The sequence below is a fragment of the Sus scrofa genome, chromosome 16, assembly GCF_000003025.6.
Source record: "Sus scrofa isolate TJ Tabasco breed Duroc chromosome 16, Sscrofa11.1, whole genome shotgun sequence".
Classification (NCBI taxonomy): Eukaryota; Metazoa; Chordata; class Mammalia; order Artiodactyla; family Suidae; genus Sus; species Sus scrofa.
Genome location: NC_010458.4, coordinates 27,061,813 through 27,088,496, shown reverse-complemented (window position 1 = coordinate 27,088,496; position 26,684 = coordinate 27,061,813). Strand labels below are relative to the sequence as shown.

The window sequence follows — 26,684 nt, the reverse complement described above, 5'->3', positions numbered from 1 at the left end:
AGATGGATGGAGGTGGTGGTTATTTAACAATGTTAATATAGTTAATGGCACTGAACTGTACACTAATGACTAATATAGTAAATTTTACGTTATGCATGTGTATTTGACCATAATTAAAAATAAAGACAAAACAGCTTTTAAAAACTCCCACATATTTCCAACTGTACATCTCTCCCACTGACACTGTGGAGGGGCTGCTGAACCACTGCATCCATTCTTGAGAAACCTTTCCTAAATTACTTCTCTTAAAGCCTTCCCTGGGGAACCCAGCCCATTACTGTCTATAGCAATAATCAGCACTTTATTATATTTTATTCCTAGATTCAAATTATTAGTATCAAATAATCTGCTACATTATTACATGTATTTTGGTTCATAAAATGACTCCGTGTTCAGAGACAGGCCTTAACCTCCTTGGGCTTTTGTCTGTCTCACAGCACCTTGCTTAGTACTAGGTCTATGGTTTATATTTTATAAACATTTGTCTATAACTTGGCTCTTGGAGGTGTTACCATAGAGCAACATACAACTACTGAACTCATAATTACACTGAATATGAATTTGCTGCCTCCTGTACTTTGCCCTAGCCTCGCTCTGCATTTTCTACCTTGCTACAGTGCTGTGAGTTGCTGTCCTCCTACAGGCTACAAAAATACCATTGTCCTGTGGATTTTAAGTCTTGCTGCCTAGTTATTACTGAAAATTGCAAGAGACCTCTTTAAGCTTGAGCACCCTTCATCTGTGAAACACACAGGCCTGCTTTTAAAGCTTCCTGAAGGAAGCCTCCCTTCAGTCATCACAATCACTAATAATGTCAAACTTTCCCCACCTGCTCACATTAGCCTTTTCACTTATTATTCTTTGGAACCATTTCAAACTTACTGTCTAGTAATAACGCACCATCACTTAACTCTGTACATGATGGTTTTCTTCCTTCCTCCACATTCAACTCTCCCCACCCCTGAACACTCAATTCTCCTACTCCATCCAACCCTTAAACTAGCCATTACTGCAAAAGAGTCATAAGGTTTTCAAGCATTTCTCTGCCCCCAACAATTCATTTCCAGAGTCATAATGCATTTAATCTTTCTAAATTTCTCTGAACTTTTTAAGCTTTCATGAAGGAACACAATGCTCCGTTAAGTAGTAGAGCACAAGAAAACCCTTTGCAGTTTGTGATAGGGAAATGGAACCCTGAAAAATCTATTTGAGGCATAATCATCTGATAATTGTTCAAACCCCAGGTGGAGCAAATCTGGAACAGATTTATCACTGCTCCAAAGTATGCCTTTGATTTTGATGAGAGTTTCTGTACAAGAAAAAGTTATTTTGTGCTGATATTACTTCTTATATTTTTGTTCAGTTTTAACTATGCAAGAGTAATGATCTTTCCCTCCAACTTCTGCCTTTCACAAAGAACTGCTATTTAGAGATCATGAGCCCTACAAGTATTAATGATCATCCTAGTTGATTTATTTAGGAGAGCTTTCTGTGGTCTCCATGACTTTAGCCCACACTGTAAATGAATTATAGAGGTTCTGTTTTCAACATGAGCCTGTGTTAAGTTGAACATTTGTTGAATTCGATATCTGCCTACCCAGTCATGTGGTTCTCTTTGAAGTACTTACATTATAGGATAGGATCCTTAGGGGAGTCTTTATGTAAGTAGAAGATAACTAATATTTTGCACTTAGCATTTTTTTCCTGTTGATTTTGGAGTAGAGCTGAGGAGAAATATAATGTTCCCTTCAGCTACAGGAAAGAGGTGAGCCTGGAGAGGTAGAGGACTTCCACTGTCTATTCCTCACTGTACATTGGTTTCCAAGGCAACATTCTGGGTAACAGAACATCAGCTTCGAACACAAATGCTGGTAATGTATTTCTCAAGGCAAAATAATAAGCAAGGTCCAAATCCATTTTCTAGAGTATTTGGAAATATTTTGATGTTCCCTGAGGTTATGGAATTCCATGCTCCATTAGGAAAAGGTGGCTACAAGTGTGATGGGGAGAGAGGAAGATGTTCTTGGCACATTTTTGTGTTTTCTAATGTGGTTCGTTTGTGTGGTCTGAACAAGTAAATGGCAAGGAGGGTGCAGAAAACCCCATGTCTCCTGGTCTTCTAAAAAGTTGACCTATGTGCCATGGAATAAACAAAGATGGAAAACTCTTTAAAGGAAGACAAAATGTTGTCTTAATGCTTTTGTTGATAAATTTGTTCTTAATTGTTCACTTTGACTTGTTCAACAAAAATGGCAAATGCCTTTATAAATCTAAACCTGCCATGGATTAAGGTGACAAAGAATCCTGTTCACTCCTAGAGTTGGCAGTTCCTTTTCTTCTAACATCGTTATTTAAAATTAGGGATTAATAGTCCTCTTCTTCCATGTGTCTGATGCCCTAAAAAGTCGGCCAACACCACATGAAATAAACCTATGTCTGCTTCATGTGCATCATAAGCTAACCCTTAGAGTTTCTGAATCTCATAGGAGAATTACAACATAGCTTTAAAATGTGTGAGCTGTGAATTTATCTGTGGATTACCAAACTATAAACCATTTTATGACAGTTATACAAATCCAATGTGGACAGAGACTGCAAACATATGTTTATGTCCTCCCTCTTTCTGACAATTAGATTCAAAGTGACTCTTGCAAAGACAGAATGACCTCCTCCAGGCCCCCAGATAAGAAAGTGGTGATTTTCTTGAGAGAGGAAGAGAGCCTTGAAATCCCTGTGGAAATCCTTGGCAAAGGGAGATGGGTGTGTGTGGCTAGAAGTCAGGCCAGCTTTAGTCACAACTGGTCTATCTATATGTTGTCTACACATTAGGCTCATGTATAAGCTTTTACTCGAATCTAGAGTCTAGGGGCAACAAGCTTAAAAAATTACTTTTTATCATATTAATGTTGGCAAAATTAGTTTTTGGTGCCTTGTCTCATAGCCACCTTCTTTCTACATCCTTATCTTCCTGATCTTTATTCCAAGGAATTGATCAGTTAATAAAGGCTCTATGGCCTCCTTGTAGAAAGTTTAACTTGTAGTAGGAATAGAGGATGACACCATCAATGGCTCAGAACTTTTTGCAAGTCCCTTCTCACTACACCATAATCTTTTTCTCTACCATTCTCACTTTGATTTCTACTTCAGTTATCCAAATCTTCTGCTTTCATATAAAATTCTTCCTCCCTTTCCGTCTCTCCTCCTCCTCCATTCCTATCTCAAGAAGAACCACAGAAGATGGTGAGGCAGCAAGCAGGAGTCAGAGATGGGGAAAAGTGCTTGACTATGGCAAAGCAACAGCTATTCTTTCCCTGTTTTCTGTGTCCCAATTTATCTAATTTTCCTGGATCTTTGTTCCTTCTATTAAATATATGCACAAAATTCTTAAGAGCAAAGCAAAGAGCAGCTTTAGCTGCAGACAACCTGTGACACTGGCAAAGGTGACTTTTAAAGCTCTTCATGTTTCTCCTGCCCCCGCCTCACTTCCTTATGACACTTGTCCCCTGCCTCGGGTGTGCCCACTTCATGGCTGTACACTGTTGAGCAAAAGAGAATTCTCAGTGGATATGGAACAAGGGTTGACAAGCATTTCCCAAAGGGCCAAAGAGTTAATATTGTAAGCTTTACAGTCCAAATGTGGTTTCTATTGCAATGACTCAACTCTATAGTTGTTACATAAAAGCAACCAAAAGTCTTACATAAAAGAATGAACATGGCTGTATTCCAATAAAACTGTATTCATACACACTTAAATCTGAATTTCAAATAAGTTTCATGTATCACAAAATATTTTTCTTCTTTTGGTTTTCTGCAACCATTTAAAAGTATAAAAATTTCTTAAGTGGTAGGCTGAATAACAGCAAAAAAAAAAAAAAAAAACCACACAAGACCATGAGCCAGATATGGCTCAAGGGCTGTATTTTACAGACCCCCTAATATAAAAGATAAAAGAGGATAGGAATTTTATGAGAGAGGCATGAAGTTTAATCTATTTCTATTTTTGGCATGAGTCATACACACAGGCAAGGTCCTTTCAATATATGTCTCAAGGCTCCCTTAAGGCATTCAATTATCAAGATAGAGCACATTTCATCTTGAAATAACTGAAAATTACAAAGGAAATAAGATTTTTAGAGAGCATTAGGATCTATATGTCACCTTTTAAATTCTCATGGTCACCAGTGGTGTCCTCCTGAGGTATGATTTCTATCTGCAATTACCCCCATCTGTAAGGATCCTGGAGAGAACACTGCTACAGAAATGATGTCACTCTCCTCATGCATGACACCTTAAGGAGAGAAAGCAGCAGGATTAGGAGAAGAAATCATGTAAAAGGAAGAAAATATTTCCCACTTACCAAAATTTCCTGTAGCCAGAACCAATAACAACATTGACCCAATTCTAAAATGGGGATGGAAAGTTCAAAATTCAGCTCCAGTAGCCTCTGGTGTACAATACTTGCCTTCCCACTCTCCCTTCAGTAAAAACTATCTTCCAAGGAAAATAAAATTTCCAGGGCTTGATCTTTGCATCACTCACCAGCAATGCTCTGCTTTTCACCTGCACTCGCCTTTGATTATTTTGAAAATACAAAGAGCCTTGATAAAAGGCTCAAAGAAGAACTTGGTTTCCGGTGAGCTTTTCACCAACTTTGTTACTGTCAGAGATGGAGTATACTACCATCTATATCCAAGCAACAAACGATTGCATCATTTTAACAGCAGAAAATTGAGTAGGAAAATTGAATTTTGAAGCTGAAGGACAAAGTACAGAATCAAAGGCCCTTGCTTGTAAATGAGTTCTGTTCAATCTTGCTTTTTCATATAACTTCTTTTTGTTGTTGTCAGACCATTTTCCCAATCAGATATTCATACTAAGAAGTTCTGCTTGAAGGCCATTTGATAACTAGAGAAAAAAAATCCAACTTAATAAGTGGTGGGTTTTCACAGAAATTAAAAGTACTATTTATTGTGATGACTTATAAAAACCCTGTGGCAAGGAGACTGTATATTAGAAAAAACAGTTCCCAACTTATAAGTAGATTGTAAGCCCAAAGTTTGTTTGTAAGACAGTTTTTTATAACTTGGAAGACATTTGGCCTGTAGGAACAGCGTTGTAGGTGGTGATTGAACACCAGCATTTAGTTGTTATGGCTTGTGTAATCCAGTCATACTTTTGAAATAACACCATTTCAGCTTCTTAGACTGAATATGCCAGGACTGCAACAATGAATATGTCAAGCCAGGGAATGAATACAATGAATATTCCTGGCATGTTAATTTTGTCATAAAAATTAAGGAAGTATAATTTCTGAATTAGAAATAAATATGCATAATTTTGAGTAAAACATAAAATCCCTGAAAGCTTTAAAGAGTAAACATGAGACTTCAAAACTACCTGGTACTTGGAGTTTGAAACTTTGGTCTAAGTCCCCAGACTTCCTTGATGTCTGAGCTCTCCAAAGGGCAAACTGGAGATGTATGAGAGGCAAAGCAGTTCAGCATGACAACTCCATGTTTATCTACAGAATGGCAGCTTCTTGAATAGACTCCATTGGCACCTATCAGGCAAAGACAATTAATGACACTGAGCTTTATCTTAAGTTTGAATTACCATCTTGCTGGGTGGAAAGAATGAAAGCACCCAAAAGTATTTGGAGACTGAAGGAGACCAAGAAGACATGACAACTACATGCAAGGTGGACCCTAGATTGGATCCTTAATAGAATAACTGGTAAAATTCTAGCAGGCACTGTAGATTGCTTATATAGTTATAACAATGGTGGGATGGGGAAGAAGAGTGAGGAGTCAGAAGCTCATGATAAAAATTAACCTATTAACAATTAGTACTCATAGCAATCTCAGTCTCTCCTCAAACACCTATTTATCAACTAAGATAAGGGGAGCTCCTGATCTTGTTTCCCCATATGCCATCCCTGGAGACAAGCCTAGGGAACAAGACTGAAAGCAATTGAGATTAGTATAAAAGGGCTTCCTTTGGACAGTTCATGTATTAAACTAGACAGTCCTTAGAGGCAAAACAAATTGTCTCCCAGACTCCACCATGACTGTGAGGGTTCAGGGTGGGACAGAGCTTTGTTGTGAGACTGCTTCATGAAATTTTCAAGTTAGAGGTATCATTCCAAGGCAGTTGACCTCAAAGTCCTGCCCTACCTGCAAGGTACTGGTGGGGCCAAGAGCATTTCCTGCTCATGGCTGTCCGTGCAAGGTTTAATATCATTTTTGGTCAGTATACAATTTTCCAGGTAAAAAAATCCACACAGCCATGAATGGAAAGGAACATTATATTAGTGTGACAGATATGCTGTTAGTATAATTAAGCTATGGTATCTCTTTCTGCTTTAGCAGTGGATGGGAAAACAAAGCAGTCATGTAAAATGGAAAGGCAGATGAGGGAGATGCCATTTAAAGAGAAAAGGGGCAGAAAGGGAGGCACTACAGCAGCAGATACAAACTTAGATGATGGCAGTCTTGCTGCTGTTCTACAGATGGAAAAATCAAATGTTGGATATTGATGCCATTGGAACCTCCTAAACTAAATACACACATACGTGCACTCACATGTGCCTGTTTTATGAGTTTTTTTTTTTTTTAAATTTGTGCTTGCTTTTCTTTAACTTCAGAGGTTAGAGTCTAGGGAGTGTATTAAGGGCAGAATGGAGGGAAGAGTTAAGGGATGCTCAGGGTAAGGGTAAGAGACCAGAAAGAGAAGACTGCATGTGGCATAGAAGCCTTCCTCGAGTTCACAGTTATGACTGCGAATGCTCCTTATGTCTCCAACTATACGAAAACAAACAAAAACTACTTCCAAGGGTGCTTTAAACCATGTACATAGCATAAAAGAAACTTTCCCCAACATTTACTATGCTTTTGCTTGTTCTGAGGGCTACATAGTATTTAGTGAGACTTAGAGATCTCCAAGAAAATGCCTTGCTCTGCAGGGCAAAGCAGAGGAAATGTCCCAAAAGGCTGGGTCCAGCCATCTAAAAGGTGAGAAGTTTATAAATGGATTCACCCAAGCCAGGATATACTTATGTACTGGTAGAAGGGTTCCCCCCTCCTTAATGTTTAACTTTAGGAACAAGTTTAGATTTAAAGAAAAGTTGCAAAAATAGTATTTCCCATGTATACATCATTGAGTTTTCCCAATGTTAACATCTTATATAACTGTGATACAATTGTCAAAACCAGAAAATTAGTACTGGGACAATATAAAGCTAATCTACAGACCTCAGTCAGATTTCCCAATGATGTCCTTTTCCTATTTCAGGATCCAATCCAGAGTTTCATATTGCATTAAGCTATCATGTTCCCTTGGTCTCCTCTAATCTGTGGCAGCTTCTCAGTCTTTCCTCATCTTTCATGACCTTGACAATTTTGAGAAGTGTTGATCAGTATTTTGAAGACTGTCCCTCTTTGAAGTTATATATATGTATATTTAACATTTTAATAAGTTTGTTGTTTGGGCCAGGTTTTCTATCCATCCTTTGACAAGACTTTATTAACCAAAGATCAAAATGATTGCTGCCTAAATCATAGCCACTGTGATGAAATAGACAATCATTTTTTTAAGGAAATGTGAAAATCTTTAAGTTGCCAAAATGTAGATTTAAAAAAAATTCCTCATTAATATTTAACCCTAATGACATATCAGAAGTTATCATTACGCATACATTGCTTTGGGCTATATTGCCATGAAGTAAATTTATTTTAGTATTTAACCTGAAGCTGGTAATTCATTTTTAAGGATCTACCAAAGTTACATATTTTGAATAAGAATACCATAGAAATGATGCTGTTCCCTTCTAGCAACATCATGTTGAGAGTTTATGGTGTTGCTATAGTTTACTATTGATGATGGTGGTTAACCAGAATCCTGCCATGGTTCCCCACTGTAAAGTTACTATTTCTCTCTTTGTAATTAATTAATATATTGCAGTGAGATACTTTGAGACTCTTCAAATATTCTATTATTCATTATATGTTGCTCAATAATTTTAACATACATCAATGGTTTTCTCTGCAAAAAAAAATATTACTACGTTAATCACTAAAAGGTGATTTTCTATTTCTTTGATTCCTTCTATATTGGTTCATTGGGCTTCTACTGCAAGGAGGAACTCCCCTCTACCACATTTGTTTATGTATTTGATCATTTATTTATATCAGTATGGATTAATGAATTTTTTTATCAATAGGTTATAATCCAATACTATATTTACTGGAAGAGATTTTTTGTTTTTATTTTGTTTTTTAACCTTGTGCATTCTGAGTTTCTAAAAGGTGAAAATTATATAAGGGAAAAAAATCCCCTCACCTGACTGTAGACATCAAATTTCAGTGCTAGACCTGACCTGAATAAATCTTTCAGAAACATTAAAGAGAGATTGGAAGGCATAGGACAATGTTTGTTGCATTGTGGCAATACATAATTCCAGACAATCTTGTCTCAAGCAAGCAATTTAAAGATACCCTCAGTGACTAGAAATAAGATTTTAAACCAGGAAAAAGAGAATACATTTAATTAGGAAGATGAATAAGAAGATAAGCTCCATATTGGAATCATTAGAATTTGGCTTTGAATGCTAAGAATTTGTCTACATTTTAAATATGCAACTTCCTTGCTACTGAATCCTTCTCCTTGTTATTTCCTACTTAATAGAGAAAAGGGAAAGAAATGAAATTCACAAGTATTCTGTGTAGTAGAGGGACTTCTCTTATGTACTATTTCAGAACCACTTTTCCAAGAAAAGCCAAAAACAAAGTTATAAAATGTCCTAAACATAATCTGTTCCCCTGGGTGAGTTGTTCTTTAAATCTGGAAACCACGCCCAACCCCTTCCCTGAATTTCCACAACTCATTCATTCTTTTCTTAAGACCATTACCACATTCAGTCCTAATCATTCCTACTCAAAAACAAGCTGCTTTATTTGATGATATTAATGAATTATTCTTACCTTGTTTAGACTTGCTAATGGTATTGTGGATTTATTTTCTGAGTCCCCCTTTTTTGGGAGATATATACTAAAATATTTATGGATTTCATAATATGTCTCATTTATTTCAAAATCATCCAGGATGAGGTTGGGGACATATTGGGTAGAAAGTGGAGGAAAATATTCTCATGAGCTTGAATCAAATAGAACTTCTTTATCCATTGATCTATCAATGGAAACTTAAGTTGTTTCCATATTTGGCTACTTTAAATAATATTTAAATAGATCAGACATTTTAAATGATTATTTATAGGTAAGGTCTTACTAATACCATCTTATTGTTTTCTGGATGTTTTGTAGTTCCTTCGTTCCTCTTTTGCTAGCTTTCTTTGTGATTTGATGATTTTCTGTAGTAGCATGATTTGATTATTTTCTCAATATATTTTGTGTATCTATGCAGGCTTTTCCCCTTGGGATTACAATGAGGTTCACATAAAGCATTTTATAATTACAAGTTTATTTTAAGCTGATAATGACTTAAATTGCATATAAAAATTTTACCCTTTTACATCTCTCTCCACATATTGTTTTTGACGTCTCAACCTATACTTTTTATTTTGTATATTCAATTACAAATTATTGTATCTATAGTTATTTTTACTACTTTTTCTTTTAACCTTTACACCAGAGTTAAAACTGATTTATACTACCCTTACAGTATTAGAGTATTCTCAATTTGGCTTTCTTTACACTTATCTTTACCAGTGAATTTTGTACTTTCATACGTTCTCATGGTACTAGTCTTTCCTTTCAGTTTAAAGAACTTGCTTTAGCATTATTTGCAAGGCAGGTCTAGTGTTAACAAACTCCCTCAGCTTTTATTCATCAGGAAAAATCTTCAGGAGATCTTTGTCAGGTAAAGTTTACTTGGTTGGCAGTTTCTTCTCTTTCTTTCCTCCCTTCTTTCCTCCCTTCTTTCCTCCCTCCCTCCCTCCCTCCCTCCCTCCCTCTCCTCTCTCTCTTTCTCTCTTTCTCTCTTTCTCTCTTTCTCTCTTTCTCTCTTTCTTTCTTTCTTTCTTTCGTCCTTTTTTTTAGGGCCGCACCCACGGCATAAACCCTAAAGGGGTTCTCTTCTATGTGATAGTTTCTTTTCTCTTGCTGCTTTCAAATTTTTCTCACTTTGTCTTTAATTTTTGACAGTTTAATAATAAAGTGTCTCTGTGTAAACCTCTTTAGGTTGAACGTTTAGGAATGTTTGAGTGTCATGTATCTGCATGTCCAAATCTCTTTCCTGATTTGGGAAGTTCTCAGCCATTATTTCTTTAAATAACCTTTCTATTCCCCTTTTCCTTCAAAGAGCCCCATAATTCATACATTTGGTCTCTTAATGGTATCTTATAAATCTCACAGTTTTTTTCATTCCTTTTGATTCTCTCTCTTTCTTTCTTTCTTTCTTCCTTCTTTTCTTTTCTTTTCTTTCTTTCCTTCTTTCTTTCTTTCTTTCTTCCTTCCTTCCTTCCTTCCTTCCTTCCTTCCTTCCTTCATCCTTCTTTCCTTCTCTGAATGGATTATTTCAAATGACTTGTCTTTAAGTCCACAGATTCTTCCTTCTGCTTGATCAAGTCTGGTGTTGACACTCTCAGTTGCCTATATAATTTCATCCTTTGCATTCTTCAGGTCCAGCATTTCTGTTTGGTTCTTCCTTCCTTCCTTCCTTCCTTCCTTCCTTTCTTTCTTTCTTTCTTTCTTTCTTTCTTCCTTTCTTTCTTTCTTTTTTTCTTTCTTTCTTTCTCTCTTTCTTACAATTTCTATCTTTTTGTTGAAATTCTCATTTTATTTATTACTGTTTCCTTGATTTCATTGAATTGTATTTCCTTATAGCTGATTGAGCTTCCTTAAAACAACTGTTTTGAATTATTTGTCAAAAAATTTACAAATCTCCGTTTCTTTGTAGATGGTGACTAGAAAATTATTGTATTCCTTTCATGGTACCAAGTTTCCCTGATTTTTTTTTTATGTTCCTTGAAGTCTCATATTGCTGTCTGCCCTTGAAGAAAGAATTGCCTCCTCCAGTCTTTACTGACAGGCTTCACGAGAGAGATGTGTTCACAAGTCAGTCCAACTAGGGATTCTGAAGCTTTCTCAGAACTTTTCTGTGGATGGGACACAACCACTCCACACCTCATGCTCTGTCTTGGGTTATTCAAAAATCTGTATGCCTTCTCTTGATCCTATAAAGCCAGATTGAATGATGAGAGCCTCTTTTTTTTTTTTTTAAATTTTCCCTAGAGAAGTGCCCTGAAGTGCTCAAATGTGTGTGCTTTCTCCCAGTCCTGCAGAAATGGGTTGGCTTTCAGTGTGTGCTTTCAAGTCATCTGCAAAGGCTCATACTCACAGTGATATGCATATGCAAGGATCTGGCCATAGGAGTGGGGGTAAGGTATGTGGAACACTGGGTCTGCCTATGGGCGAGCAGGTAAGGAATCCCAAGTGGTTTATGGATGGGCTTCCTGATGGAGTCTGTAATGTGGTTAGTAGAATCTGTGGCCCTTTAATGAGTTTCAAGTCCTGGTTACTGGGCTCCTAACCTCCCCAACCCCTCAGTCTTGCAAATCACCTTAGTTTTCTGGGTTGGGTGATAAAGAAGGGAGCATTTGGGGTAGTGTTTCACAGGGCTGGGGAAGCAAGACACTCATTCACTATGCTCTCCCTTTCCCTGTCGGAGAATTTGGCACTGGGCTATGCTGCCTTGGAAGAGAGGAGTAACATGGATAAAATGAAATAGTTCTTCTTACCCTTCACAGTGTATCTGTTCTTGGATTTTTCACTCCGATAGTGCTAGAATTTTTCTGTTGGACATTCAGTCTCCCACAAAAGTACACTGATTTGTGGGTGGTTGTCAAAGTTGATATTCTATTGGGAATGATGATGGAAAACTATTCAATGATCTCCCTTCTGAATTTATTAATTGGAATTTTGTCGTAAAGAAGAGCTATTTCTTGTTCCTTATTTATTTATGTATTAAAGAAGTGAGAAGGGTAAGAATTGATGCCTTTTATTTTAAACTTACATTTTAAAAATTAACATTTTTGCAAAACACAATACAGATAAATGTATAAAACTATATGAACTATCTTACAAATGTTTCTGAAAGGAACACACAATTCTAGAAATAGAACATTAATGGCTTTCAATAAACTTTTATTGCATCCTTTCCTAGTGACAATCTGCTCCCCTTTAAAAATAATTGCTGCCATCACTTTTATAGTAAACATTTCTCTTCTATTTTTTTATGTATTCCTAAACATTAGATTTCACTTTTGCCAGTTTCTGTATTTTATATAAATAGAATTATGGTACATGCATTTTTATGACTTGCCTTTTCTCCAACATATTTTGAGATGTCCATATTTCTGTGGATCTCCATAGCTCATTTATTTTCAGTGCTGTAGTATTACATTGTATGAATATAGCTTCTTTCTCTTGATGGTATACAATTGTTTTAGGTTTTTATATCATGCAAAAAAGTTATTATGAACATTTTATATATAATTTTTTTGTCTTTTAGGGGATTTATTTATAATTCTTTATATCTTCTTTATACATCAGTAGTTCTTTGTTGGTTATATTGTTGCAAACATCTTCCTTCCCCACTTTATGAGTTATCTTTTCATTCTTTTTATATTATTTGATGAATGTGTCTTAATTTTAATGTAGTCCAATTTATCATGTTTTCCTTTATAGTTTGTGCTTTGTATCTTGCTTATGAAATCTGTCTATACCACAAGGTCATATAGATATTCTCTTATATTCTTCTCTAAAACTTTATTATTTTAGCTTATACATTTAGACTTTTGATCCATTAGTGATTGATTTTGTGTTTGGGGTGAAGTAAAGATTGAATTAAAAAATTTTTATTGGAGTTCCCATTGTGGTGCAGCAGAAATGAACCTTACTAGTATCCACGAGGATGTGGGTTCAATCCCTGGCCTTGTTCTGTGGGTCAAGGATCCGGCATTGCCATGAGCTTGGTGTAGGTAACAGATGTGGCTCAGATCTGGTGTTACTATGGCTGTGGCTCCAATTCAGTTCCTAGCCTGGGAACTTCCATATGCCACAGGTGTGGCCCTAAAAAGTAAAATTAATTAATTAATTAAAAAAATAAAAAATAAAAATAAAAAAATCTATGGATAGTTAATTGTCCTGAAAACCTCTTACTTGAAAGTATATTTTTCTTTAAAAAGAATAGAGGTTTCCAGGATTTTGGAGTAGGAGACAGGGAAGGATGAATAGGCAGAACACAGGGGGGGTTTTAGGGCAGTGAAACTATCCTATGTGATGTATAAATGATGGACACATATTATACATTTGTCAAAACCTATATGGCGTGCAGCACAAAAAGTGAACCCTCATGTAATTTTGTTAAAGATAATATAAACATTGGTACATCAGTTTCAACAAATGTTACAATTTCAAGATGTAAAAAATAGGGGAAACCAGGGGGTAGAGTGAAGGTTATTTTAGAATTTTGTTTTGTACACTCTGCCCAATTTTCTATAAAACCAAAACTGCTACAAAAAGGTCTATTAATTTTTTTAAATTATTTTTCTCAGTGATATGAATTGTTGTACCTATTACAAATTACATATACATGGTACTGTTTCCAGGTATCTATTCTGTTTCATTAATTTTTCAATTTATATCTTATCAATAAACATTGTCTTGATTATCAGAGCTTTGTAATGAATCTTCCTGTAAAATTCTCCCACTTCTGTATTTATATTGAAGAGTATTTTGGTTAGTTTTGGTTTTTGCATTTTAATAAATTTTTTGGAAACAAGTTATGAAATCACATACATACATACATGCATATACATACAAGTAGTTAGTACTTGAATTGAGATTGCATTAAATTTATAAATTAATCTGGGAAGAATTTATAATTTTGCAATACTGAGTCTTCCTTTCTAGAAACAAGGTATATTTTTCCATTTAATTCTTTTTTAATATTTTTCAACAAGGTTTTATAATTTCCCCTGTAGAAATCTCTTGCATGTCTTTTGTTAGATTTATTCTAAGTACGTATTTGTTGATATGGTTACAAATGGTATCTTTTTAAATATTTCACCTTCTGATTCTTATGTCTGAATATATGATTTATTTCATATATTGACTGTAAATTCTGAGACTTTGCTCAGCCCTATTTGCTTTTTAGGGCCATACCTGCCGCATATGAAAGTTCCCAGAATAAGGGTTGAATCAGAAATGCAGCTGCTGGCCTACACCACAGCTATAGCAATGCAGGATCTGAGCCACGTCTGCCACCTACACCACAGCTCATGGCATGCCAGACCCTTAACCTTCTGAGTGAGGCCAGGGATCAAACCCTCGTCTTCATGGATACTGGTCAGCTTCGTAACCTGCTGAGCCACAACAGGAACTCCCAGCCCTATTATTAACATTAGTAGTTTACGTGATAATTCTTTGCATTTTTATTCACATCATTGCATCCTTTGTGAATAGTGATAGTTTTGTTTCTTCCTTTCCAACCTGTGTAACTTTTATTACACTTTTTTATTACTTGCCTTTAGTTCTCACTTGACCTTCCAGGTCAATGTCAGATAGAAGTGATGATGTCATGTATTCTTTTCTCATTCCTAATCCCAAAGAGAAATACTCAAAACTTTTACCCTTGCATATAATATTTATTGTAGGATTTTTTCAGATACCATCTATTATATTAGGCAATTTCCTTTTTATTTCTAATTTACTAAGGGTTCTTTTTTTTCACTTTGCTGAATTTTATCAAATTATTTTATTGCATTTCTACCCTTAACTGGAGGAGAGTCTGAAAACTATAGTCATTATGCAGTATAGCCATTTGCCTAACTAAAAATTGGGAATATAATACTACAGAGGAAAGAGAGCCTGAGTTGAAGGGCTACCAACAATCCCTGTGTCAAGCTGTAATATGTGGGATCCCTTGACTATTGAGATATTTAGGGTTTTCTTTTGTTTGTTTGTTTTAACTGGTAGCCCTTGGATAGCACTTGGTATAAGGCTACCATATTTTTCCAAGTTTGGGGGGAGCATACTTCCTGCATATTGTATGTCCCAAATCCTAAGGACAAAGCTTCCTGAAGCTTTATCCTGGGATCCAGAGCTCTATATCAGAGAAGGGACTGGTCAGAGCTGCAGAATCCCTGTAATCCTGGGGAGTTGGTGTCTTGAGCACAACAGGCAGCTATTCCACCATTGACACTCCCCTTCCTCTCCCATGATTTTCATTTGCTTAGTCTTCTGTTGTATTTTAAACTAAATTTTAATTTCATTTCTGGAGCTTATTTTCATAGTTTTTGAGTTACTCAGAGAAAAGACATCATCTCAATGTATGACTAATGGACTGAATTTTAATAAAGATGGTTACAGTTTAAATTTTAATAAAAATTACTTCCGTGACTTTCTTAAAAGCTAAGTGCTCATCCTCATTTGGTTCCTTCCCCTTAAAGTTAGTGAAATAAAATCACTTTGTTTTGAAAAGAATATTGAACTTGGTATCAGGTAATGGTGCAGCCCATGGCAAGGACAAAGAAAACTTCTCTGGCCTCAAAGGGCTGAGGTTCCTTACAGTGGGCTCTTTATCACAGATCTCAGGTCAACTGTGTTTACTTGGACTAACCAGGTATACCAGAGGCATAATAATCTGTATTTATATGGAAAGACATTGAAACAGAATATCTTAACTATTTCATGGACTTTAAAAAGCGTATGAATGCATCCAAAGTTCCAGAGCCAAAGCAACTTGAAACGTTTCCTATTTTTCCAACTTTATTAAAATATAATTGACATGTAACATTGTATAAGGGTGTACAATGTAATGATGTACAATGTGACGATTTCATATATATATATATATATAGCAAACCATCTGTCTGATAAGGTGTAATAACCAAAATATATAAGAGCTCACACAATTCAATTTAAAAAAAATCAAACAATCCAATTAAAAACATGGGCAGAGGACTTGAATAGACAGTGTTCTAAAGAAGAAAGATATATAGACAGACAACACACATATGAACAAATTCTCAACTTCTTCTAATAGCCAGGAAAATGCATATCAAAACCACAGTAAAAAAAAAAAAAGAAAACACAATGCAATATAACCTCATACCTGTTAGAACGGCAATTAGCAAAAAAATAAATAGGGACTTCCCGTCATGGCACAGTGGAAACAAATCTGACTAGGAACCATGAGGTTGTGGGTTTGATCCCTGGCCTCGCTCAGTGGGTTAAGGATCCGGTGTTGCCGTGAGCTGGTCACAGACGCGGCTCAGATCTGGCATTGCTGTGGTTCTGGTGTAGGCCGGCAGCGACAGCTCTGATTAGATCCCTGGCTTGGGAACCTCCATATGCTGTGGGTGCAGCCCTAAAAAGGACAAAAAACTAAATAAATAAATAAGTAAATAAATAAATAAATAGTAAGTATTGACAAGGATATGGAGAAAAGAGAATCTTTGTGCATTGTTGGTAGAATGCATATTGGTGCAGCTACTATGGAAAGCAGTTTGAAAGTTCTCCAAAAAATTAAAAAGAGAACTACCATATCATCCAGCAATTCCATTTCTGAGTATTATTTATTGGAAAAAAATAAAATCACAATCTGAAACAGATACCCACCCCATGTTCACTGCAGCATTATTCAAAGAAATTTTCAATGGGAACTTATTCTCTATTCTACTTACAGTAAAAATTTTAATGATTTTTAAAAGGGAAAGAAACATATTTTGTGTATTTATGAATCCAAGAGAGCCTGATAGTTTACCTTCAAAACCATTGCTTCCCTAGCCAAATTATCCTCTTCCTTCATGTCTGCATGTACATTTTTCTGTAGCTGTTTGTGAACTTACTGGCAGATAGATTCATGTGTCTTTTTCCCTCAATGATTTTATCTTTATGAGAACTATCAAGCAGGTACTACACCAGTGTGCTGGTTGTCTGTTCATTTCTGAGGACAAGAACAGAAATATTAATCATTATTCTCCTTGACTTGGGGATTTCACAGACAGAAGCACCTCCTTTTTTTAGATATATGTACTTTTCTGGGTATATTCAGAGAGCTAGGTCTGGGGGAAACCCCTTTTAAAATAGAGATAGATAATGTAAGGTGAGGGTTTTGATATTTATGTGACAAAGAGATACAGTCATATTCATGTAGTTGGTCAACAGGTTGGTACACGAAAATATGTGCACACACCAGAGAAGGAGAAATTCTTTAGAGCAGGAAGCTTAGCTATGGAGACTTTGTCTCCCTGTGCATTATTAGCCAGCAATCTCTGGATATGGATGCAGACAGGAGTAGGGATGGTTAGCATAAACCATACTGACTTCAAAAGTTCCTCAGAATTCAAATAACTTGTTTAACATTCCTCTATTCATTTTTTTTATCTTTCATATTCTTCTTTTTCCCCCTAAAAGTACAATTAAACATATGTTCTCATTTTATGGTTAAGTGAAATTTTACAGTATCTAATTTTTAGCACTTAGACTCTTCGATTAAAATAAAAAGCAAAGAAATGATAAATAAAACAAACGATCCAATCAATTTCTTTTCGGAACTATTATCCAATTTCAAGTCCTTTGGGTTTAAAATTTCTTCAGTACTTTGGTCTGAATTAAAAATTAGCGATGTAGGGTGTTTCAACAGCTCAGCAAATATCTGATTTGAATTTTATCTTTAACTTATTAAAACCATTTGAAAACCCAGAAAAAAAAGAATTAATGATCTAATTATAGAATTTTGCACTCATTCATTCTTTCAGCCATGAATACGGATGGTCTTCCATGTGCCTGGCATGGTATAGACTTTGCACATACCATGGTCAGAAAAATAAGTACATCAGAGGAAAAACACGGTGCTTGCCCTAACTGAGTTTACAGAAATTTAACCATAAACATTAGTTATTTGTGCTTTTGAGATTATTTGCAAAAATAAGAGTTGAATTTGCTACATTTATAGAGGAGGTCATTATATTTGAAATATATGTTTTGTAGCCTTGATAAAGATGAATTTTACACTAGAGTATTATAAGATGAAAGCAGGTAAGCAGGTAGTTACATGATGAAATTATTATTCCTTTGAGGAAAGGAGAATGAAGCTCAGGGCCTTTTCCTTGAGGTCTGGCCAAACTCAGGTGGATGTGATATTTAGGGGAAAGCATTATTCTTTGGAGTATTTCCTCAAATAATAAAGATGTCAAGAAAACAATGGGACAAAAGGAAAGAAGAAATAGAAATAAAGAGGAAAATATACAAAGAATAAAAGAACAGAGGAAAGAAAGGAAAGAACCAGGTAGAAGGTAAGAGGGGAGAAGAAAGAGAAGGACAGGGAAGGGGAGAAGAGAACAGGAAGAGGATGGAGAGAAGGGAAGGAGTTTGGAAGAAAAGAGGACTCAGAAATGACACTGGTATCTTGAGACACAAGGAAGGAAAACAGATACAAAAAGAGATTTTTTTCCCTTAAAAAAAGAAGTAAGCCATGTAGCCATCCTCTCCTCCTTTTCCCTCTACCTTGCACCACACTCCAGCCCCACTTCTGTTTGAGGCATTTTCCAGGAAAGCTTAGGTCCCCTTGGGCCACTTGCCTGTTTTTTTTTTTCTTTTTTTCTCCAAAGCATCTTTCTGGAAGCTTTTACCCTCCTCCTTAATGAACTGTAGAAATTCTGGCTTAGTAAGTCTTTGGGGAGAAATTATTTCTGACCTAATTCTGAAATAGATCTAATTAGTTAAAATAAAAGCAGCCTTTTAAAAACATGGCTTTATTAAAATCATCTGCTTATTTATTTAAATAGCTTTTCACTGAACCTCTTCCATAAGGGAAGATGCAACAACAACAAAAATCACAGAGAAGGAATGAACACATTTTAATGAATATCTTCTATTTTGGTAATTAGAATTTATGGAGTCACAACATTTAAGAACTGAATGCAATTTTCAAGATATTTTTATCCACAAACCCTGTCTATATATTTTGTTTCTAAATAATTTTTTATGAGAAGCCTATTTGGGAAGAAGAAAATGCTGTCATACAAACGTAAACATTAACCTCTGTGACTGTACTCAGTGGGGATCCCTGCCTAGGTTTGGGTGTGTTGCATAGTGTCAGGCATATTACTCAAACTCTAAGGCTCAATGTCTTTCATATGTAAACAGGAAGAAAGCATTTACCTTTCATCATTATCAGGATTACAGAAGATATATATGAAGGCATATGGAATGCAAAAAAAAAAATGCCATCTTCTATAAGCTCTTTGGGTGCTTTCTTTCCTTGACCTTCGAATTCTCACTTTTCTCTTTCTGTTGTAGTTGCTGTGACCTAGCCATTATGTCAGCAAGTGTGTTAGGTGCCTACAGAATGAGTTCACAATGATTGAGAGACTATTCTAATGGCAAATTGCACAAACCTTAATGCTGGGACTTCTTGATGTCTATTTATGTAGCTCAAAAATTCCTTTCCCTTTTCCCTGGTACTGAGAGGTTTTCAGGTTCAAGTGCAAATAGTTATGTTTTGGCTTAGAAATTTTGACATCACCCACATTGGGAAATCACTTGTTTTTCAGTCTGAGTAAAATGGTATTGCAGAAAGATCATGTAGCTCTTAAGAATAAGTTAATTTTTATCATCAAAAGTTTAAGACCATCTTATATCTTCCAAGAGGATACTGCCTCAAATGTGGATTATTGTAGGGACACAGGTGACTTTTAATTTTGGTTCCATCCACTTCTAATCTATTGATTTCAAGCAATGTTGGTATATGTAGACAGATATTCTATACTCCAAACAGTATGTATGTGAATATTTTTTTATTTAGAGTTCCTTTTTCATTTCCTAGCAGAGAATGTAGTGCAGGATACCAAATACACATATAAAACATGCTTCCTTCATTCTTACTGGGGCTCCACAAAGCCTCAACATCTTTTGAGACTCATATCCTTCCAGAATTAATAATGTGATTCATCTCCCTGGCCTGCTCTTCAAAACATGACTCATTCATTAATTCACGACATTTCCTATTCCTCACTCACATCAAAATTCATTTGTTCTATATACATTTAATATATTCATATAGTCTTAGAAATGGAAGGACACAGCTATTCACCAAAATTAGGAGTTCCTGTTGTGATAGCAGTTCTCATATAGGTTTTTTTGGTTTCAGCATCCCCTTCATACTCTTAAACATTATTGAGAACTCCAAGGAGCTTTGGTTTAAGTGGGTTATAGTTACCAAGATATAACATATTAGACATTTAAGTCTAGACCTATTAAATGCTAAGGTAAATAACATTTTTATGAGAAATAACTGTACTTTCCAGAAATTTGTAAGAGGAGTGGCACTGTTTTGCATATAGATTCTTATAGCTGACTTTGTGTTTAATCTGCAGTATTATGTCATTCAAATATCCCATGGAAAACCCCCTGTACACTCATGCAAGAATGAGAGTGAAAAAGCCAAATATCTTGGCATTTGCACTAGTTTTCTATTACTGCTGTCACAAGCTACTGCCAAATGTGTGGCTTAGAACCATACAAATTTACTATCTTATAGTTTTGGGGTTAAGAAATCCAAAATGGATCTGAGTTAAAATCAAGGTGTTGGTAGTATTTTGCTCCTTCTGAAGGTTCTTTGGGGGAAGAATCTGTTGTTTTTTGTTTTCTTTTTCTTTTTTTGTATTTTCCAACTTTGAAAGTCCACCAACATCCTTGTCTGTGGCTCCTTCTTCCATCTTCAAGGTCAGCAACACTGGGCTCTGTCCTTCTCACACCACTATTTCTCTGGGCCCCTCTTCAGATCCCCTCTTCACTCTTATGGACTCTTATTATTACATTGGACCTACCCAGATAGTCCAGCATAGTATCTTTATTTTAAGGTCTGCTGATTAACAACTTTAATTCATGACAGTCTTAATTTCCTTTGCCATTAATGTAACATATTCAGGTTCCTGAAATTAGAACATTAGCATCATTGGGATAGCATGATTCTGCCTGTCATAGTACCATTGTTAAATTCATTTTGACCTCATGGATACCCTGAAAGTGTCTCAGGGAACTTCATGGGTCCCATGATATCCCTCATAGGTAGCATTAGGTACAAGATACTTCACAAAGCAGCCTTTTTAAACAAGTAGATAAAATTTAAAACTTTAAAAAAAATTGGTCTTCTGTAACTCCCTCCCAGTAATGCTCTTCTATCCCCTAGAGCTACAAAGAGTTCAATATACTCCTTATACAATATTTAATAATATTTCAAATATTTATAGAGTGTTATTGTGCCCCCACATGATTTTTCTCTTCATCTTAAACATGGACAACTCCTAATCCAAAAACTTAAGATGACATCAACAACGATAATATTTTCCAAACTCTACCTACATCTTTAGGCCCAGCCTAGTGTCAAATTTTCCACAACTGCCTTGAATAAATTATTTTTTGCATCCTCTGATCTTCCACTGCTCATTACTGGAAAAGTCATTTATATTCAGGGATACTCAATGTGATGGTAAGATTGTAGATTTCTTGAAGGCAGGGTCTTACACTCATTTCTTCTCATATTAGACACAGTTTACTATTTATTGGAGAAGGAACTAATTAAATGATTTTGAATGAAAGGCTAAAGTAATTGGAGTAATAATTCTGAGGGAAATAAAGAAAGCAGGAGGCATAACTCTTCCAGACTTCAGACAATATTACAAAGTGACAGTAATCAAAACAGTGTGGTACTGGTACAAAAACTGATAGAGAAATGGAACAGAATAGAGAACCCAGAAATAAACCCAGACACCTATGGTCAATTAATCTTTGACAAAGGAGGCAAGAATATAAAATGGGAAAAAGACAGTCTCTTCAACAAATGGTGCTGGGAAAACTGGACAGCTGAATGTAAATCAATGGAACTAGAACACACCCTTACACCATGCACAAAAATAAACTCAAAATGGCTTAAACACTTACACATAAAACATGACACCATAAAACTCTTAGGAGAGAACATAAGTAAAACATTTCTCTGACATAAACCATACAAATGTTTTCTTAGGTCAGTTTCCCAAGGCAATAGAAATAAAAATAAACAAACAAACAAATAAACAAACCAAATGGGAACTAATCAAAAAAGCTTTTGCACAGCAACGGAAATCATTAAAAACAAACAAACAAAATGAAAAGACAACCTAAGGAATTGGAGAAAATAGCTGCAAATGATGCAACCAACAAGGGCTTAATGTCCAAAATATACAAACAACCCATACAATTCAATAACGAAAAACCCCAAACAACCCAATTAAAAATGGGTAGAAGACTTAAATAAACATTTCTCCAAAGAAGACATACAGGTGGCAAAAACACATGAAAAGATGTTCAATATCACTAATTATTAGAGTAGTGCAAGTCAAAGCTGCAATGCAGTACCACATCACACTTGTCAGAGTGGCCATCATTAATAGGTCTACAAATAACAAATGCTAGAGAGGATGTGGAGCAAAGGGAATCCTCCTATGCTCTTGGTAGGAATGTAAATTGGTACAACCACTGGAAAACCGTATAGAGTTTCCTCACAAAACAAATATAGAGTTGCCATATGATCCAGCAATCACACTCCTGGGCATATATCTGGACAAAACTATAACTCAAAATGACACATGCACTGTATGTTCACAGCAGCACTATTCACAATAGCCAAGACATGGAAGAAACCTAAATGTCCATTGACAGATGAATGGATTAAGAAGATGTGGTACATATGGAACACTACTCAGCCATAAAAAAAGAATGAAATGATGCTATTTGAGCAACACGGATGTAACTAGAGATTATCATAAGTGAAGTAATTTAGAAAGAGAAGGACAGATACCATATGCTATCACTTATAGATGGCACAAATGAAACTATCTACAAAACACACAGACTCGCAGACATGGAGAATAGACTTGAGGTTGCCAAGGTGGAGGGGAAAAGGAGTGGGATAGGCTGGGAGTTTGTGTTAGTAGATGCAAAGTATTACATTTAGAATGGATAAGCAATGAGGTCCAGCTATATAGCACAGGGAATTATATCCAATCTCCTGGGATAGACCATAATGGAAAATAATACTAAAAAATAATATATCAATATGTATGACCAAGTCACTTTGCAGTACAGCAAAAATTGGGACAACATTGTAAATCAATTATACTTTGTTAAAAAAAATTAAAAGAGAATTGGAACAGGGGTCCCAGCTGGAGCCATGTTTATCCATGGTCCCAGGAAGCCACGGCATGGCTGAGGGTTCCATGCTGGAGGCCTGAGAATAGAGGTTCCTGCCTGTAGGGCATCCAACCAAGGGAAATGAGCACCAGAGTGCACTGATGTGAGAAGTATACTACCACAGGTTTTGAGGGAGGAATAACTGAGCATAACACAGTATCTGCCACTGAAGCTGTCTCGAGTACTTAGGAGAAAGGACTCAGAATGAAAATGGAAAGCACTGTTTCCTGAAAATCTCTACGAGAGTAGGTAACATAGTGCACCCTCATTCCAAGGCCCATGTTCTAGGGAGTATCACATGATGGCACAATGCACAGCTTCTCTTAAGGCACAGACTTTTTATCATCACAGCAGGACGCACTCAAGACTTCTGCTCAGATGGAGCCAAGCTCTCTGGGCAATGGCAGCTTTAGCAGAGACAAATTGTTAAAACTCTTTCCTTCCATCAACACCCCCCTGTTTCCCTCACCACTCAGCCCTCTACTCTCTACTTTTAAAAGTTCAGCTTCTTTAGATGCCACGCAAGAGTGAGATCATGCAGAATTTATTCTTGTGTTTCTGGTTTATTTCATTTAGTCTAATGCTCTCAAAGTCCATCTCTGCTATTGCAAATGACAGGATTGCCTTCTTTTTAAAAGCCAAATATTTTTCAAATATATTCATATATATTCGATATTATTCATTTATATCACATTTTCTTTACCCCTTCATCTATTGACAGACACTTAGGTTGTTTCCATATCTTGGCTATTGTGGAAAATGCTGCAATGAACATGGGAGTGCAGATATCTTTGTGAGGTATTGATTTTATTTCCTTTGGAATTTCAGATATAAACAGATGAATAATTTCTAGAGATCTAATGTATAGCAGTATGGCTATAGTTCAATACTGTATCATCTACTTGAAATTTGCAAAGAGTAGATCTGAATCGTTCTCAAAAAAAAAAAAACAGTAACTATATGAGTTGATGGATGTGTTAACCAGCTTGATCGTGGTAAAAAAATCACATTGTATACATTCATATATAAAAATTTCACATTGTACACCTTAAATATGTACGAGTTTTGTCAATTATACAGCAATAAAGCTGAGGAAAAAAACTTGCTTCAAGAATCAACACAAGGCGTTCCCGTCGTGGCACAGTGGTTAACGAATCCGACTAGGAACCATGAGGTTGCGGGTTCGGTCCCTGCCCTTGCTCAGTGGGTTAACGATCCGGCGTTGCCGTGAGCTGTGGTGTAGGTTGCAGACGCGGCTGGATCCCGCGTTGCTGTGGCTCTGGCATAGGCCGGTGGCTACAGCTCGATTCAACCCCTAGCCTGGGAACCTCCATATGCCGCGGGAGCGGCCCAAGAAATGGCAACAACAATAACAACAAAAAAGACAAAAGACAAAAAGACCAAAAAAAAAAAAGAATCAACACAAATATTAATTTTTATAATATGAATGAGAGGAGAGGCAAAATAGAGCAGCAGTAGTTTCCTTACCTCCTGAGCGAAAGTTTTTCCTTCTCTTCTGAACTCAGACAAGGAGGCAGGTGCTGAGGTGATCATTCACTGTTGCCAGAGGTAAAAAGCCACAAAGCACCTTGGTGGAGACAGGAGGGTAGGGCCATCCTGTGATAGTTCAGGAGCTGGTGCTTATCTTGAAAGATACAATATAAACAGAAGGAATTGGGCTGTGAGGAGGCATGGAACCCCAGAATTGTGGATAGTGTAGAGCCAGGAGAAAAGCTCTACTTGGACTCCTGTCGCTACCCTCATAATGGTATGGCCCACATTTCATGAGATACAGCTGGCCATCCTGGCCTGACTTGTTTCATGAGCTTCAGCTGACTATCCTGGCCTGACTTCTCACAGTTTTGCTTCCCAGAGGAAGAACCTTGGTCTCTCCATCTCCCACTCATTTCTAATGTTATAGAAGTTCCTGAAATGTTGGAATCATTCCAGTGATGAAATCCAGCACTTTGCCATAGGGTTAATACTTAGCTTCTTCTGCAAACACTTGGGGCAGCTCTTATTAGAATCTTTTTTCCCCTTGAAATCAGATCTGCTTATTATTAACAACTTACAGGCAATTCAGATATATTAGCTTCAAACTAATGAGAAACATACATATTGTGATAAAGCAAATAAATATTGTAATTCATTCCTTGTTTGTTCATTAAAGAAATCAGATAAACATGCTGATTTTAGTATTCTGATGGTGTAAGTATATACGTGGCACCAATTATCATAATGACCTCGAAATTAAGTAATCATGTTCTCATCCAACAATTGTATAACACTCATTCTGGTCCGGGGTTAGAGATATCAGTAAAAACACAAATGTTGCTCTGTAGCAGAGGAGAACACTGGTTTTATTTCCTTTCCACATCTGGACATCTGTATCTGCACTCTATCCTGAATTACTGGGTTCTCTACCACTTACTGAATGCCTCCCATGGCAAGTACTAAGGCGTCCCCTGTCACACTGGCCTTTGCTGTGGCATAGCTCCTCTTCCAGTTTGAACAATGGGTGATGTGCTCTGCTATCAGCTGAGATATGGTGAGTCCTACCCAGTTTTAAGACACCAGGACTGAAATGCCTCTGCTGCTGGCATTGGTGACTAATATCCATGGTCTCTGCTGTTGTTGTCTTGGGTCACAATGTCATTTAGTGTCACACTGATACCAGAATCCTGTGGGTTCTCTCACTCATCCAGCCAGCTTTTTGTTTCCTCTACCTTACTACACGAAGTCAATCTGCCAAGATCTTTCTCTTTCTGGTATTTGATCACCCATTTGCTCTATTAGACTTGAATTTTGACTCCCAGGCTTGTATTCTCTCAGGAGAGAAGTGTGGATGAAGAATGTTGCCTGCCACATCAGTAAACAATGGATGTTTCAGCCATCAAGACATTAGACACTACAGTTGCCTCTCAACTGAATACCCTGAGGGAATTCAGGATAGAAAAAAACAGGATGCTGACCCTAGATAGTTAAAATGCACATGAAAGGAATGATTTCAATGAGCCCAGCCTCTTGCATCTTCCTATACATGGAAAAGTACTAAATTCATTAACTTGAGATGTCTTCTTTTTCTTTTATTAATAGTAAAATGACTACCTGGTTTTTGTTGCAAAAACTCCTGTGTATCCTGGCTTCTTCCTTTTTACCTATTTGGAACAGTCTCTCAGAGTAATCTGAGAGGCTGTCTTCCGGGCTTAAGTCCTCAGTTTGTATGTCAAATAAATGTAATTCTCAACTCTTATGTTACGCATTTTTTTTTCAATCGACAGAAGCAAGGCACAAGACTATATGCTGTAAGATTTGCCCTAATCCAATGTGAGTTTTTGCAGTGTTCATGAAAATGTGCCTCTCAGATAACTGACTTTGGAGAGTATAACTGACCCACAACTCTACCTGCAGTGCTCAGAAGTGCATCAT

The 26,684-nt window shown here is 36.4% G+C and overlaps 1 long non-coding RNA gene across 1 annotated transcript in view; it reads right to left on the bottom strand.

The window, feature by feature from the left end:
- Nucleotides 1-26,684, bottom strand: part of LOC106505886 — a 54,846-nt gene that overhangs the window by 16,073 nt on the left and 12,089 nt on the right. The window contains exons 2-4 of the long non-coding RNA XR_002339572.1: nucleotides 24,744-24,900; nucleotides 5,398-5,560; nucleotides 4,159-4,288 (exon numbers count right to left, since the gene is read on the bottom strand). This is a non-coding gene — a long non-coding RNA (uncharacterized LOC106505886). The remainder of the gene's footprint in view (nucleotides 1-4,158; nucleotides 4,289-5,397; nucleotides 5,561-24,743; nucleotides 24,901-26,684) is intronic.